The following is a 17,792-nucleotide window of genomic DNA, read 5'->3' as shown; positions in this document are numbered from 1 at the left end:
ATACTGGGTCACGTTAGCATTATGCACACTTGTATTTAAAAACATATTAATAAAGTCCACAGGGAAGCCACCACTGCAGGTAGTACATGGCACCTGCTGTGAGATGGAACAGTTCAGTTATTGGGAATACAACAGCTCTCAGAGCACAACTTCTTTTCCCAAACTGACTGGCTGTCTTCTGTCACCAGAAGATACCACTGACACCACTGTCTCACTGTGCGCTGGTCTACTCAGATCTTCAGACTTTTACAATAAAAATAATTTGTTCCAATTTAGAATAAAATATATGTTTTATTTAATGAATAAACACTGCAAGTACAGGGCAATGGGAGCTGGATCATTACTATTGTTTTCCATATTTTTTATCAGACACCATGTCAAAGCTTCTGATGCCTCAAGGAAAACTTTGAAAAATATTTATTTAGAAACAGGCCTATACTTACCTATTTTGTGCATTTCTTGTACTTTGTTCTTGAATACTATGCGCTTTCACATTAAAAAAAAAGAATGCTTATTTCTTGGCAGAAGAATTGCAAAAGAAAATAAATAGGTCAAGTTGTCAGGGGGGTAAACTCCACTGACTGAAGGGAAATTTCAACACTAGAAAGCCAAGTGGGTTATTCTTTTGTGTGTTTCTCCATCCTGATGTGACAAACATTATACAAGGAAATTGGGAAGAGAGGACGGGTTCTACTTTTGCTTTAGAAAAATCAGGACTACCAAATCCAGGCTCTTCTCCTTTTGCTAGATAACCTTTGTGGGGCTGGAAGTCTGAAACAGAATGGTGATCTGACAGTAGATTAAAAGCTGGCCTACGACATTCCTTTCTATTTTGCGAAAGAGAAGGGGACAGTGAAACTTTCACAAAATGCATTTTAATCTGTCATTTAGCAGGTCTTAGCAAAAAAAAGGTTATATTGGTTATAAAGAGGGAATAAAAGGCACAATACCTTATTTTTCTTTCTATTTTGTCTGTTAGAGTTGATGTCAATATATGCAGCTCTCGTTCAAGCAGTCCTGGTGCATTAATATTGACTCTTGAGCATAATGATGATAATTCCAAGCCTGTTTTATCTGAGGCCAATATGTTATCTCACACTTCTGTATACCTAAGAGGCCCCGTTCAGAAGCGACACATAAGGATAAAGTACATGCTACCAGTGGACATTTCACAGAGTGAGAGATGGTCCCTGCCATGAAAAAGCTTTCAACAAATTAAATCTGACAGAGGCACCATTACAGTTCTGTATTCCCCCTGTGAAGCTGTCGTGGTGAGTACTCATCTCTCATGAGTAGCCCATCAGCTGGTGCGTATTTGTACTCTCTCTGCTTGCGTAGCCTCTTGCTGGCTATTTCCCTCATCAGATGGGTCTTCAGTGGCCTAAATAGATGAAGAAACCACACCTGGGGTAATGCAATCCAACAAATAGTTGGCCTTCTCCAGGGCCTTCAGCATCACTTCTGAGCCTATTTAGACTCTAAACCTCTTCTTGGGCTTCAAAACATGTTCTCTTCTCAGGGCTTTGGCCACTTCACCAGAGGCCAGTGGGGGAACCAAGGCTCACCCTTATTCCAAGTCCCAGCCAAGGGACCCTCCAAATCGCCACCACATTTTGCTTACCTTGTTTGTTGCTATTGCTGCATTACCTAGGCTGCTTCCTACTCTGTCCCACCACCTTCTTGGGTTCACTGTCTGAGCAGAGTCTCTGTCAGGCTTCTTTGCCTGAACAGCTTCTGACTATAACTGCTCCCTCAATACTCTGCGTTCTCTCTCCCATGCCTCTGGAGATGGAAAGCATCACAATCCTATCTCTGCCTGAAAAAAGAGTTTCTCCCCAGTCTCTTTACCTGTGGAGTTTCACAGCTTTCCAGTCCCTCTTCCCCCATCTGGTGCCAGCCACAAACTGCCCTACTCAAACCCTATATAGACCCCCTTTTCACTGAGCCTGCTGGGACCTGTTTGTCTGTTTTCCTGCAGTTTTTCTAGGCAGATCTGAAGACTCCATATTCAACCACTTCTCTTCCTGAGGCAGAGTGTGGTGAGCCCACAGAGCCTCCAGCAGGGGAACTCAAAGGTTCACACACACACACACACACACACACACACACACACACACACTCCCTATCACAGGGCCCTAGGACAAAATTTGTCACAACTTTCCCCTCATCACTTATCATCTCACCTGCTTGTTTGGAGTTCTGCCCTTTGCTTTGCCCATACACTTGGCTGCTTTGGGAAGGACTGTTATTCAATATTAAATGTGGGTCTTTATCCCCTCCTGGGAGCTTTTTAAAAAGTTCTCTGTCTATGGAGCTCTTTAAATTTCAAAGCCATTTGTCCTTTTTAAATGTGTGCCGTAGTCTAGAGGCATAGCTAGAAGTATCAGGTTTGAAATACACAGACTCCTTGGCATCAGAGATTTACATTTTAGCAAGATTGATTCCATACTTTGGAAAGTGGATGAACTGAGTACCAGCTGGCTGCCATCACCATCACAGAGGTGACTGTACTGCAGTGGTCCTAAAAGCTTATGAAGTGCTTAGGGCTTCTTCAATGAAAATGTGCCAAATATTACAAATACACACACACACAAATCCAAAAAACAGAAATGTGTTTTCCCTTGTTTGGTGTATTCATCAACACCCAGAACAAAGAGGGAGTAAAAGGTAAGCTCTTAAAATGCACTGATGAGACATAGCTGGGAGATGTTACACATGCAATGGAAGATAAAGAGATAAAATTGATTGAATTATTATTTGACAAGCAGTATGTGATAAAGACTACAGCACAATACTCAAGGAGATTTTGTAAGGTTCCAGGAGCACAGGGTAGAAAGAAATGGTCTGTGTTCTCAAGAAAGAGTCCTCCAATAACCAGTACTTGGACTCATGCTTTTTACCATATTTATAATGGTTTTGGAAAAGAGGGTGAACAATGATGAACGGGGCTAAATTTACAGATGACACAAAATTACTCATCCTCATCAAGTACAAAACTGATTGCAAAGAGTTATACAAGAATCTCACAAAACTGGGTGACTGGGGAACAAAATGACAGATGAAATTTGGTAAGTGCAAAATAATTCAGATTGCAAATCATAATCCAAACTATACATAAAAATATTGGGGCCTACATTAGCTGTTACCACTCAAGAAGGAGATCTTGTCATCATGAAAAACAGTCTGAAAACATCTGCTCCTTGTTCAGCGGCTACCAAAAAAGCTAACAGAATGTTAGGTACCATTAACAAAGGACTAGCTCAGAAGACAGAAAATATCCATGTTACTAAATAAATTCGTGGAGTACCCACACCTTAAATACTGTGGCTGTGTCTAGACTAGCCCCCAACTTCGAAGGGGGCGTGGTAATAAGGGTGTGGGGAGATTACTAATGAAGTGCTGAGGTGCGTATGCAGCACTTTTTTAGGCTAAATCTCCCCCCATGGCAACTTCGGAGCATGAAACTTTGAGGTGCCGGCTTGCGTGTAGCCTTCGCTCCTTCCAAGCCCCTTTACTCCTGACCCACGGCTACATGCAAGCCGGCACTTGAAAGTTTCACACTTCAAAGTCAGTTTTCGTGGGGGAGATTTAGCCTAATGAAGTGCTGCATATGCACCGTAGCACTTCATTAGTATTCTCCCAACACCCTAATTACCATGCCCCCTTCGAAGTTGGGGCCTAGTCTAGTCACAGCCTGCGTGAAGTTGCAGTCACACCATCCCAAAAATGAAATAATTGGAAATGGTACAGAAAAGTGTAGCAAAAACAATTAGGGGCATGGGACTGCTTTCATAGGAGGAGAAATTAAAAAGTTGTCTCTTTTCATGTTAGACAAGAGACAAATGAAGTAGGATATGATAGAGATCTATACAAGTATGAATAGTGTGGAGAAAGTGAATAGGAAATATTATTTACCCCTTCATATAAACACAAGAACCAGGGTCTTTCTATTAAATAGGCAGTAGGTTAAATGTTAAATCTAATGTACAAAACACTTCTTCACACAACACACTGTCAACCTGTGGAACTCATTGCTGGGGATGTGACAAAGGCCAAAAATATATCTGGGCTCAAAAAAGAATTAGATAAATTCATGGAGGAGAGAGGTCCATCTATGGCTGTTAGATAAGATGGTCAGGGACAAAAACCAGTGATCTTGATGTCCCTAAATCTCTGATCGCCAGAAGCTGGGACTGGGTGACAAGGGATGGATCACTCAATGAATAATTGCCCAGTTCTGTTCATTCCCTCTGAATCATCTGTCCCTGGCCTCTGCTGGAAGCCAATGTGGACCACTAGTATAACCCAGTATTTGTCCTTAGCTTTAATATTGAATATTTAACTCCAACCTATAGTTAAGATACAGAATAAATCTGTGCTTGAGTCTTCCATTTCTCCTTTTAACCTCTCTAGGGCCTGAAATAATTTCAAAAGATAGCAAAAAATCTGAGACTAAAGTTTGCTTCTCACCAATGAGGAACAAATGTACTCTTATTAAATAGCCTAGACATATGAACATATACATTATGGAAATGTTATCTTGGGAACTGTTAACCCTAGCTCCATGGAAGCAGACAGAAAATGCCAAAAACAGGAACAGACACATTTGGCTACTCAGTTCTCCAAAGGCTTTTTATTCAAATGTGCCAAAGCATCTCTCATGTATGCTCTAGCTGTGCAAATTAAGGTTACATTTTGCTACCCTTACACACACTGAGCAGCAATTACCCCTGAAAATAAGTACAAGTAGGCTATTCATACAGGTAAATAGTGCTCCATGTGGGTAAGGATTGTAGAATAGGGACCTAGTGAGGTTCAGTGTATTTTAAAACTCCTGATCCATATCCAATTCCAGTAACATAAGGTAAAGAATGCACCAGATTGCTCCAGTGATTACATGAATTCTATATATGCATCATCTCCACTCCATTCGGCAAAAAGCATCCCAAAAGTAAATAAACTATATTTATTCATAGTCTAATCTACAATTTACTTATTTAAGTCATAACCCTTTGGCAGCTGTGTGATGTGCAGCAAACTATGTGATTATACCTCCAGGCTGTAAGTGGTTAAACAGTGTGGGTTTGATTGTCTTGTCCTACCTTATACTCTCCTGAGCTCCTTTGTTCCAGTAGCCACAAAGCTGCCACTGAAGCCTTTCATTAGAGTTCAGTCATTTGCTCAGTGTAATTCCAACAAATTGAGCCAAATGAACCATGTTCAGCCATCTGGAACATCTTCCTCCAGGTTTTGCTCCCTCAGGACCTATAGAATCAGTTTATTTCCCTGGCATGACAAGATCCAGAAACTTGCTACTGCAGCACCTCAGTTACAATTCCCAGCTTTGGGAGGAGTGTCAGGGATTCCACAGTACTCTAGTCAGCACAGCAGACACTTAATTTGTCCCTCACATATGATCACCAAATTACTATACAGTAAACTCTTTCATATCCAGCAGCCCGGGGACCAGGAGGTTGCCTGATATTCTAATATTCTGGACAATAGGAAGGTATACCTAGCAATGCACTAAAGAAAAACAATATTAGCTATTATGAAACAAACAAAAATGTATGCAGAGTACTTAATTTACCCACAGTAGTACTGCACACTGTAAACTTGTTCTGTATGTGCTGCATTTATTTGTATTTACTTTCACTACACGGTATTTATGGCAAACATGGTTAAAATGCCAGTTATTTGAGAGTTCTGAATAATAGAATGCTGGATATGAAAGAGTTTACTATACTTAGTGAGAATTCACTGATTAAATTTTAGGGTCCAAGGGGCATGCAGTCCAAGCTGATTTGAAGGATAGCCAGATTGCACAGGAAGGGAAGAAGAGGAGTTGATAAAGTGATCAGTCATTCTAGAAGCAGGACAGGGAAAAGTGCTCATACTTGCTTTTTAGTCCGAATCCTTTCCACCTTGCTCAGCAGCCTATTCCATTCTAGCAGTAGCAATAGCCCCTACGGAGTGCCCTTCCCAGAGGACAGAGGAGGCATCAGGGCAGATCTCAGTACATGTCTCCCAAGAACTGCACTTGAGAGGTGAGCAAAGAATGAAGGCCAATGGTAGCAATGCACTTTCCCTTTTCCCAGAGCAAGGAAGATTTGATGCTGACAGGCCACCCTCCTAGTTGATAGCTGTGTTTTGGAGCTGTGAGCTGGGTGGAAAGGGGGAAGAGAAGACCACTGGCTTTTGTCCAACCTTCAATCAGCCAGGGAGGCCAAGGATATCAAAAGGATGCACCACGTTCTCCCCATTACTCCAGCGTACCCTCTGCTGTCACATGTTACCAGGAAGATAGAAGATGGGACTTTGCATCTGAGAAAAGGGGGCAGGACTAGATGGCCACAGAGAAGCATCATGGCCCATGGTGAGAGCCTCTCCACCTCAGTCTGCAAGCGTTGCTCTCCAGGTTAGGAGCCTAACTAGGGCATGGAGCTGTTGCCAGACTACCTGTTCAAGTGCAGGGGAATTGGAATTTAGCCTAAACATACTGCATCGGTATGGTGCATACCACTTCTTAAAACCCCATGCAGCAAGCGAGCAAACTGAAACAAGATGTCAAATTAGCATGACCCCACCTAGCTAAAGAATAGTCTGTTGAGATAAACACACGTTACCCTCATGGCAGAACAAATGGAGTGGCTTTCTTGTTTGATGCTATCGACATCCCTGATTGAGCAGAGGTGATTCTCAAATGCCAAGCCACACAGCTGCTCACCCCTGCTCAGGAAACCCTGCAACTGCATGCATATATGAAAGCATAGTAGAGGATTTTTATAATCAAAGCTGTAGCATGGATAGACAACATGCTTAGGTCCTGTCTATCCTGTCAGGAATAAGTATGAAATAACCGTGTCAGAGAACAGCTGAATGTGGGGCTGGCTGGGGTGAGGAGAGGGAGGAATCACTCCATATCAAAACCCAGAGAAGTGGAAGAAATAGAGACTGGCTGAGGAGGAAAGCTCATTGTTCCAACCAACTATGAATTGAGAGCAACTGAGTGTATCTGTCACATCCTGATGGCCCAGCCATTACATAGGACAGCCCACAACAATGGTTCAAGAGAAACGTGGGATAGGCCAAGTCTGCTGTAAAGTGCAACTCCCACAGGGCGGTTTGCAGTACATTGGGTTCTCTATACAACCTGTTCCAGTGGCAATAGGTACTGTGGAATGGTGTCTCTGTGGTTTAGAATAACTGCTATCAAAAGAGCAAAAAGTCTCCATATTCAAGGAGAACAAAATTCCATACATTCAGGAAGAAAATTTCTATAGATCTGTCTTGTCTCTAGTGAAGTTCCTTCTTTAACTGACACAACCTAAAATGTGCTCTCATTTTATTCTGTCAAGGAGAATAAAAATGCCATGATGCATCCTAGGGCCCACTCCTGTTCCTATTGATGCTTTGGGAAGCTTTGCCATTGACTTCAGCAGGACCGGGGCCCTAAGCACGGAAGGTAAAATTCCACTTCAGCAGCAAAATGTTTTGTGACACATGGGCTACGTCTACACGTGAAGCCAACATCGAAATAGCTTATTTCAATGTAACAACATCGAAATAGGCTATTTCGATGAATAACGTCTAAACGTCCTCCAGGGCTGGCAACGTCGATGTTCAACTTTGACGTTGTGCAGCACCACATCGAAATAGGCGCCGCGAGGGAACGTCTACACGCCAAAGTAGCACACATCGAAATAGGGATGCCAGGCACAGCTGCAGACAGGGTCACAGGGCGGACTAGCGCTTCCGGGGCAACAGCTAGCCGCTCCCTTAAAGGGCCCCTCCCAGACACACACAGCCTGCACAGCACGCGGTCTGAGGAGCCATAGGCACACAGACCCCGGGCGACGCAAGCATGGACCCCCAGCAGCAGCAGCAGCCAGAGGTCCACCCAGCCCTCCCGGCAGGAGCAGGGCTTGCCCTGATCCATGCCATGCGGGAAGCAGCTGAGCACCTCCTTGCTACACCAGAGGAGGAGCTGCCCCCAGGGCAGCAGGGCTCAACCCCCAACCCTGCAGCACCCCGCCCCCACCCCCACCCCACACGCCGGCGGCTGTGGAGCTACCCCACCAGCACCGACTGGTGGGAGCGGCTGGTGCTTGAGGAGTGGGACGACGACCGCTGGCTCAGGAACTTCAGGATGAGCCGGCAGACATTTATGGAGCTGTGCCAGTGGCTCACCCCCGCACTCAGGCACCAGGACACCGCCATGCGGCGTGCCCTCACAGTGGAGAAACAGGTCGGCATCGCTATCTGGAAGCTGGCCACTCCAGACAGCTACCGATCCGTGGGACAGCAGTTTGGTGTCGGCAAGGCCACCGTCGGGGCTGTCCTCATGGAGGTAAGAGAACCCACGGGGGAAGGGCAGGGCAGGGGAGGGGGGCCCGGGCAGAGGAGGGCAGGGCAGGGCCGGGCCACGCACACCCCGCTCACCCCTCATTGGTGCTGTCCCATGTGCTTTCCCTGCAGGTTGTGTGTGCCATCAATGCCATGCTCCTGCACAGGCTCGTGAGGCTGGGGGACCCAGATGCCACCATCGCAGCCTTTGCCACCCTGGGCTTCCCCAATTGCTTCGGGGCTCTGGATGGGACTCACATCCCCATCCACGCCCCGCATCACAGTGGAGGACGCTACATCAATCGCAAGGGCTACCATTCTGCGGTCCTCCAGGCCTTGGTGGACAGCCAGGGCCGTTTCCAGGACATTTATGTGGGCTGGCCTGTGCCGCCGGCTGGAGGCGGGGACCTACATCCCCCAGCAGGAGATCCCTGTGGGGGACACCACCATGCCCCTCTGCGTCATCGCAGATGCGGCATACCCCCTCCGGCCCTGGCTCATGCACCCGTACATGGGCCATGTCTCCGCTAGCCAGGAGCTCTTCAACCAGCACCTGAGCCACGTGCGCCAGGCGGTGGAGCGCTCATTTGGCTGCCTGAGAGGACGCTGGAGATGTCTCCTGACCCGCCTGGATGCGGGCCCCAACAACATCCCCCTGATTGTGGGTGCCTGCTGCGCCCTGCACAATTTGGTGGAGAGCAAGGGGGAGGCCTTTTTCCAGGGCTGGGCTATGGAGGCCGGCAGGGCCGACGTGCAACCACCCGCTGCCCCCAGTCGGCAGGTGGACCCCGAAGGGACCCAGGTCCGGGAGGCCCTGCGGGCCCACTTCAATGATGAGGCCGCGGGGTGAACTCTGCCAGGACCCCCACTGCCCACCCCTTCCTCCACAACACTCCCTGCCCCAACGCCCACACCATGGAGCACCCAACCGCACCCCCCTCCCACTTTTCCTGGACAAATGACAGCACACACTTGTGGCTGAACTTAAACTGCTTTTTCTTTTAGAACTTTTTTTTTTTAACTATAAATAAAACAAGAACAAACTATGTACAACATGTGTGGAACAAAAGTAATGTGTACAAATAAAACAATAGTAATAAAAAAGTTTGTTCACTAATAAAAACAAAACCAGGGATGATAAAGGGGAGAACTATTTACATGGGGGGGACGGGGCAAACGGGGGGCACAAAGTAATAAGTCCCAACTATATACAAGGGGGGAGCCACGTCCAGGGCCCCTCACCCCTAAAGTCCGGCACTGGGCGTGGGCGGCCAGGAGCCCCGCCACGGCCACAGCCCTGTCCGGGGCTGGCTGGGGGTGGGGCGGACCGGAAGATATGCCCGGCGAGTCTCAGCTGGCTCCAGGGGTCCCTCGGCGCTCCGGCCCTCGGCGGTGGGGCGACAGTGGACGGGACGGCGACGTGCGGAGCAGCTGGTGGTGCGGCGGGTGGAGCAGGCAGGGTGGGCGCTGCTGCGGCCAGCGCGGCATGGGGGGCCAGGTAGTCCACCAGGCGGTTGAAAGTCTCCATGTAGGCCCCCCATGCCTCTTGGCGCCAGGCCAGCGCCCGCTCCTGCAGGTGCAGGTGGCGTTGCTCCACCCGCAGGTGCTGCTCCGCGACCTCCAGCTGCTGACGGTGGATGGCCAGCAGCTGGGGGTCCGTCGCCGTTGGCTGGTGGTGGCGCGGGGTCTGCCGTCTAGCCCGCCGTGGGGCCGGTCGGTCCTCGGCCAAGGGGCTTGCCTGGAGCAATGGCCCCGGAGGGGTCTCCGGGACCACTGATGCCTCACCGGCGCTCTCTTCCGGTCCTTCCGATGGTGCAGCTGCGAGACACAGGAGAGGAGGCGGGGGAAGAAAAATGGAGACAGGCGTTAGTGTGGGCCCCGAGCCGTGGCCTTTTTCCCACCAGCCCTGTGCTGCAGGTTCCCCATCCCCGTCCCCGGGAGATGCTGCTGTGATGGATGGGGTTCAGGGGTCCCCCTGCACTGCACCCCGTCCCCTGGTGGGAGCGACTCTCACTTCACTCCACAGGGTCTGACAGGAGAGGTTTCTTAGGCCACAGATGCCCAGTTTCTCCCAGGAGTGACAGCACCAGCTGTCAGAAGAGACAGTCCTTCCAACCCGTCCTGGGGAGAAGACCCCAAGGGGTGCCCCTCTGGGATGCAGCTTTCCCCCTCCTCAGGCTGGCTGCCTTCCAGCTCTCCCTTCCCCTAGCCTCTACCTGTGGCCCCCGCCCTCCCCCCCTCAATTCCAAGCCAGCTCGGCTCCTCCCTCCTCTTTGTTCAGGGCAGAGGTGTCACCTGCCAGCTGTAGCCCCACGATCATCCTTTGCCCCTGGGAGCTATTCGGCTCTTGTTGCTCATATCTAGCCTGAGTCTCCCTTTTGCACTCCCCCCACTCCATCACATGCTGCTGCTGCTGCTGCTGCGGGGTGTCCCACCCCCTCCTCCCGGGGGCCCCTCGAGGTTCCGCTCCCCCCTGCCCCGGGGATGGGGCATGGCACTGTCGTGCAGGGTGGGGGGGCGGGGCAGGGGCTGATGCACTGCTGTGAGGGACATGGCCCTGCTGTCCTTGGGGCCATGGCCACGTGAGCATGTGGGGGGGGCCCTGGACACATATCTATTACCCCCCGCCCCTCAAGCCCAGGGGTGTACACCAGAGGGGGGTACATACCTGTCGGTCCACTCCCACGGTCCGGAGATCCCCGGGGGGCGGAGGCCCGGCTGCTGCTCCGGGATGGCAGGAGGAGGATCTGCAGCCCGGATTCTGCAGAGGAGGAGCCCCCCCCCCACTCCTCCTCCTCCTCCTCCTCCTGCCGCGATGGCCCAGGGGTGGGCTCCGGGGCGGGCCCCCGGGGTGCGGGGCTTACCTCCGGGGCGGACTCCGGCTGCAGGGCCTGCTGGGGCTCGTCGGCCAAAGTATCAAGGGTGGCCGGAGGGGAGGAGGTGTGCTGGGGGCCCAGGATGTCCCTGAGCTCCCTGTAAAAGGGGCAAGTGACTGGGGCGGCCCCAGATCGGCCGGCCGCATCCCGGGCCCGGGCGTAACCCTGCCGCAGCTACTTCACCTTACTCCTGACGTGATCAGGAGTGCGGGCAGGGTGACCCCGGGCAGCCAGGCCATCGGCCAGCCGAGCGAACGCATCCACGTTCCACCTCTTGCTCCCCATTACCTGGAGCACCTCCTCCTCGCTCCAGAGCCCCAGCAGGTCCTGCAGCTCGGCCTCCGTCCAGGAGGGGCCCCGCTGCCGCTTGCCAGCCTGGCTGCCCGCCTGGCTGGGCTGGCTGCCCTGGCTCCCCTTGGGGGGGGTCCCCTGGGAGCACTGGGGGGGCTGTCGGGCAGCCATGAAAGGTCCTGTGGCTGCTGAGGGACGTGCAGGCTGGCCGCGTGTCTGGGCTGCTGCCTGCACGTTCCCTCAGTTTCCTGCCCAGGAATGGAGGGGGAGGGGACCTTTAAGGAGCCACTCCACACGGCCACCATTGAGCTGAGGGGCTGCAGAGAGCGTCTCTCAACCCCTCAGCTGATGGCCGCCATGGAGGACCCCGCAATTTCGACGTTGTGGGATGCGCAACGACTACACGGTCCCTACTTCGACGTTGAATGTTGAAGTAGGGCGCTATTCCTATCCCCTCATGGGGTTAGTGACTTCGACGTCTCACCGCCTAACGTCGAAGTTAACTTCGAAATAGCGCCCGACGCGTGTAGCCGTGACGGGCGCTATTTCGAAGTTAGTGCCACTACTTCGAAGTAGCGTGCACGTGTAGACACGGCTATGGTTATTTAGCCTGCTGATAAAGGGAAGAAAGAAGGAAGCAGACTGTTCTTCGCAATTATTTTAACTTTCATGTCTCACATACTAGAAAAGGTTTGTCATTTCTTTTCAAAGGCAAAATATTTGCTCTGGAAGTTTGCTTAATAAAATACTTATTGACATATGCACAATTATGTCTGAATAAGGCAGAAATATAATCCCAGTACAAAATACAGGATCAGAAAACAAATATTTAAAAGCTAAATACCCATACTTTTGGGCAATACTGTGAAAATGTGTGGACATTATGCCCTTCCTGTAGCCTTTCTAAACCTCCCAGAACTGAATAACTGTGTCTTGCCCTGGTTGTTTGAGATATTTAATAAAATAGTATTTTAAAGCAGACAGACATTTCTTGTTTCAGGCAATACATTCACTTGAGGTTGAAATATAATCATAAGGAGTTTTGGGCAATTCAAGCTTGCCTGCTTTTCTTGGAATCATGTATTTGTAATGAAATAAGTGCACCCCTGTTCACCTGCTGTTGTCCTCTACTGGACAGAATGTCAAACTTCTGTCAGTGAAGTACAAGTTCCAGCACCCTCTTCAAGCACCCTGGAGACCTCAGCGGTCCCAGACCAGGGATTTTGCCAGACCAGGGAAGGGTCAATCCCCTGATGGCCTCCGACCCTGCTCCCAGGCTTCCCTCTCAGCCACCAGCGACTTCTCAGTCCAAGCCCCTGCTCCCCACCCTGCTGCAGCTGACAGGACTACCACAGGCTGCAGCTACCCAGCCCCACTCCAAGGTGCTGCTCTCCAGCTGTGGCCACAGGCCACGGTTCCCTGACCCCCTGGTCCAACACTCTCCAGCCCTGCCACAGACCATGGCTCCCTGGCCCTGGGCTGCTGCTCCCAGCTTTGTCTGGATGCTCACAGACTCCAACTTTTAGGGCTCAGAGCTTATCATTTCCCTCTGCTGATCACTAAAAGACAATGGACAATTTTTGTGGAGGCAAAGGTCACTTGCTAGGTCACCTGGTGGCCACCGCCTCTGTATTTGCAAGTAATTTGGGACTGCTGAAGCAAAAATGGTAATCGGTTAAAATTGTAATGTGGCATTTCACCTCTACTTCACACAAAGGGCATAAAGAAGAATTATGTTTTATTTCTGTGTCAGAGTTGTGGGTGTGACTTTAGAAAACTTTTAACAATTCAAACTAGTCTATAGTTTTCATATGTTCAAACTTCTGCATACTATCACCAGCTGTGCCAGCCCTTTAACTCAAGTTACAGATCCAGCTGTTCCCTTCCATTGGTACCAATTCCTGCAATATTATTGCAAATCTTTTGATATTTGATGTTTTATTTAAAGGCCACACTCTTGGACACACAATTATGGGAGAATCTCAGGGCTTGTTTACACCTGCAAATTAATTATGATTAAGGCATGGTGTAAATATAAATTACAAGAGCTATTCTAGAATAACTCCACGCATGGATACTTTTATTCTGAAATACGAGAGCTGTGTTCCTATTCAGCTTAACCTACTTTCAAAGATTCCAGACCAACCCCAAGGGTAGATAAGCCCAGGGCTTTTATTTTAAAACTAAAGTAAGTTTCTAGTTCTCATGATTGTGGAGAAAAGCTTGAAAGCAAGGCCCACGAGTACCCAGAAGCCTCAAAAAAATATGGCAAATTAAAAGAACCCAAAATGCTTTAAATAATCTTATGATTTTCAAGTCAGCATCATGATTTTTTAGATGCCTGAGTTTTTAACACTCGGGGAGTGACAATACTGAACTCTTTTCCCGAATGAGGAGAGCTAGGCCTAATTGTAGTACAGAGGCTACAACCAAGCAGAATTGCAAGTTGATTACAATGGTTTCAGAGAATACCCACAGAAGGGGCAGATGGTAGGAAGGAGTCCTGAGGAAAGGATAGCCTGAGGTAAAAGCAGGTCATCATTTCAGTGTCTAGAGCCACAGGATTAGAAATGACAGAAAAGGGATGACATGAACATTTTCATTTTTCCAAGTGAAAGCATCGTTTCTTTGTATGTTCTTCTACATCAGAGATATAAGCTTTTGTCACACGTAAAAAAGCTTATGACTATTTCACACGGGGCTTGTCTACACTAGCTCCCTACTTCGAAGGGAGGATGGTAAGTAGGGTGTTGGGAGTTTATTAATGAAGTGCTGCGCTGCATGTGCAGCACTTCATTAAGCAAATTCCACCCCGCGGCTACTTCAAAGTTTTAAACTTGGAAGTGACGGCTCACGTCTAGCTGCAGCTCACCCGCTGGTACTTCGAAGTCCCTTTACTTCATTAATAAACTCCCAACACCCAACTAACCATTCTCCCTTCGAAGTAGGGAGGTAGCATAGACACAGCCATATACACACAAAACCTCTCAAAAGTATACAAACGCCACCAGCACTACAGTAAACCCACCTTCTTTTCACAAATCTTCACAAGGCCTCCACCTGCCCTCTCTCAGAACACAGTAGTGTGACACTGCGGTGAATGCATAGTAACAAGAGGCACTGCAGCTGCCATGGTGCAAGTGGTCCATCTATCTCCATGCCACAGAACATTGAAGCCATTTTACCTCCCTGGTTCAGTAAGCAACTCTGAGTTCCCTGCCCTGACTTAAGCAGGCCTGCCACAACCAGGGTCCTCAGCCCACCTTGGCTGTTCAGGAGAAGTTGCTTTAAAAATAAAAATAGAAGTTACTGAATGCAATGCAAATTAGTTAAATACATAAAATTAAACTGGGTCAGAACTAGTGAAAATGGAACATTTTATCTAAGTATTTGTGTGGATCCCATCACTGAAGTACATGAACACCTCCCAAATATTTATGGATTGAATCTTTTGTGGCTGGGAAGTATCATTATCACCAGCTTACAAATGAAGAAGCAGGGCATGAAGAGATTTGGTGACTTGGCTAAAGTCACACAGAAGTCTTTGGAAAAGTCAGATATTGAATTCAGAGACCCAGAGTCCCAGAAGAGGACCTGACTGTAAGCCCATTCCTTCCTCACAGTAGAAATCTCTCCTTTATCTTCTCCTGTGAAACTAAAAACAAAACCCCAGTTAGATGCCACACGCCAAAAAAAATGGAACAAAAGAAAGGAGAGGGAGCAGGTACTGTACCATAGCCACGTACGTATACAGAAACTAGGGCTGATAAATTCCTCAGGGAAGGTAACAGCAGTTCCTGCATAGTGGATATCCGCAAGAAAAACAACAAGATGGAGTGTTGCACCAAATTCCACAGCCTTTAATCAAGCAAATCTCAACTGAAATAAAGATGTTCTACTTGATTGGAGGCAGCAAATTTGCCCTACAACATCCAAATTACAAACACATACATACTCATATTCCTGTTCAAATGTACTTGCTACTTCATGGCACCCTCCAAACATCCTCATATGCCTAATCTACTTCCTAATATAACACACGGCAACAAGGTCAGAGACACCATGGTGATGAATGCAAGATAGATCAAACAGACAGCACTTAGCATAGAACAGCTACCAGCAGTGACTACAGTCACAATCACCATTCCCCCATCAGACATCTAAATACGTGTGGCAGCAGATACGGGAGAATCTGAATCAGAGCCCTTGTTCTGCATGCACCTGTCTCTTTCAGAGAGCATCTCTGCCAACATCTGTCACTGGATCTTAGGGAGGAAAACACTGGGGAAAAAGATAGGGTAAGGAGGGGGAGAAAGAGAAAATGAACAAAACAGAAAAAATTAAGTTCAAAGCATTCCATTCCAAAACCTATCCCAGTGACAGAGTGTTCATTAAAATAAAGGCCCACAATTTCTGCATAAACGATAGCAGGACAGCAGGGTTATGTATGCATGGAGCTCACAAAGGACAGCCCAAAAATGGAAATAATTGTTGCGGGAAATCACAGGCTTTAATAAGATCTGAATAGCAGAATATTTGCAAACAGTCTGTTAAGGTCCTGCAATAACTTACTAATTTCAGAAAAACAATCATCACGTTGAAAGAGATACAATTGAACATTATGTTCAGCTACATAACACCATTCCACAAAAATCAGGGTTAAGTATGGACAGGATGAACAACTTCATGAACAAATGGCTCTTGCAATATTTAGTTGGATTATAGCATGAAATGATGCTACCTGATACTACAGTTGTTTCCACAGAGTAAGAAAGTAACATGGTCCTACTGAGTCTCCACACCAAGTCTACTGTGCATCAGCTGGCACATAACCTTTCAAAAGATTAAACTCGCAGAAAAATTCCAAAGAGTCTTTAAAATGCATGCAATATTTTTGTCCACACGCTTGCTTGCAAAAAGTTCTTTGCCTACACACACAGCTTGGGTTATCTGTATACCTGTACCTGTTTGCCTGCAAATCTTTTCTTATTCACTTAACTTGCAGGAGAAATATCCAAATACTTGCATGCAAATGTTGTGCATGCATACCTGGAGTCCATTTCAAAAATTGACCTTTTGTCTCTGTGCTGTTTTGGGAGACTAAGGACGGTCTACTAGGCACTGAACTTGGATTCAAGACACCTATGTTACATAAGAACATAAGAACATAAGAATGGCCATACTGGGTCAGACCAAAGGTCCATCAAGCCCAGCATCCCATCTGCCGACGGTGGCCAATGCCAGGTGCCCCAGAGAAGGAGAACAGAAGACAAGTGATTTATCTCCTGCCATCCATCTCCTGCCCTTGTTATGAAGGCTAGGGCACCATACTTTATCCCTGGCTAATAGCCATTTATGGACCTGACCTGCAAAAATTTATCAAGCTCTTTTTTAAACCCTAATAGAGTCCTGGCCTTCACAGCCTCCTCGGGCAAGGAGTTCCACAGGTTGACTGTGCGCTGTGTGAAGAAAAATGTTCATTTTCAGGCTCAGCCACAGATTTTCTATATCATAAGTGACAGCCTACACTTCTGTAACATAAAGATTATACTTTCCTACCATCATAGGATCCAATCATTAACATCAGAAGTTCATAGTCTCTGATGATGAGGCTATATATGGGCCTAGACCAGTGGTGGGCAACCTGCAACCCAAGAACAGCATGCAGCCTTTGGGGTTCTATATGTGAGCCATGAAACATTTGGTTACCATTGCCCACGCATGGGGTTGCCGGATTCTTCTGGGTTCCATCCATGCAGTTTTTTTTCCTATCAGTATTACAAAGGTGACATGCATACATAGCAAAAGCACGTGAAGTCAGGCAGTCCCTCTGCAGCTAATCAACGTGGTGCTACAGTTCAATCAGCACACCATATAAATTCTAGATATGTCAGTGCAGTTAGCAAAACTACCTTATCCTGGGAGACAGTCTCGATTCCAACCATCTTGCAGCCCACTGAAATGAAGGCTGGCCACCCATGCAGCCCACTCACTAGCCTAGATTGCTCATTGCTGCCTAGACAGACACAGTACCTTAGTCAGATTGAGGATTACAACACACTTCTTGGTTTCTCACTTAGTACAATAACACAAAGTGATAAACAGAGCTATAATAATTTGAAAACAAGCATGAAGTTAAAAATATAAAGTTAGCAGAAATGTTTCATTGAAAGAAATTGGAAATTCTTCACCATTAAATGAGATACATAAAATCCTTTTTAAATTCATCCTGAAGAAATTGCTCTTAGAAAAGTGAGATTTAGCCACTCTGGGTAGACA

The sequence above is a fragment of the Carettochelys insculpta genome, chromosome 9 (genome assembly GCF_033958435.1).
Source record: "Carettochelys insculpta isolate YL-2023 chromosome 9, ASM3395843v1, whole genome shotgun sequence".
Classification (NCBI taxonomy): Eukaryota; Metazoa; Chordata; order Testudines; family Carettochelyidae; genus Carettochelys; species Carettochelys insculpta.
The sequence above is the reverse complement of the archived record's forward strand: the minus strand, read 5'-3'. Positions refer to the sequence as shown.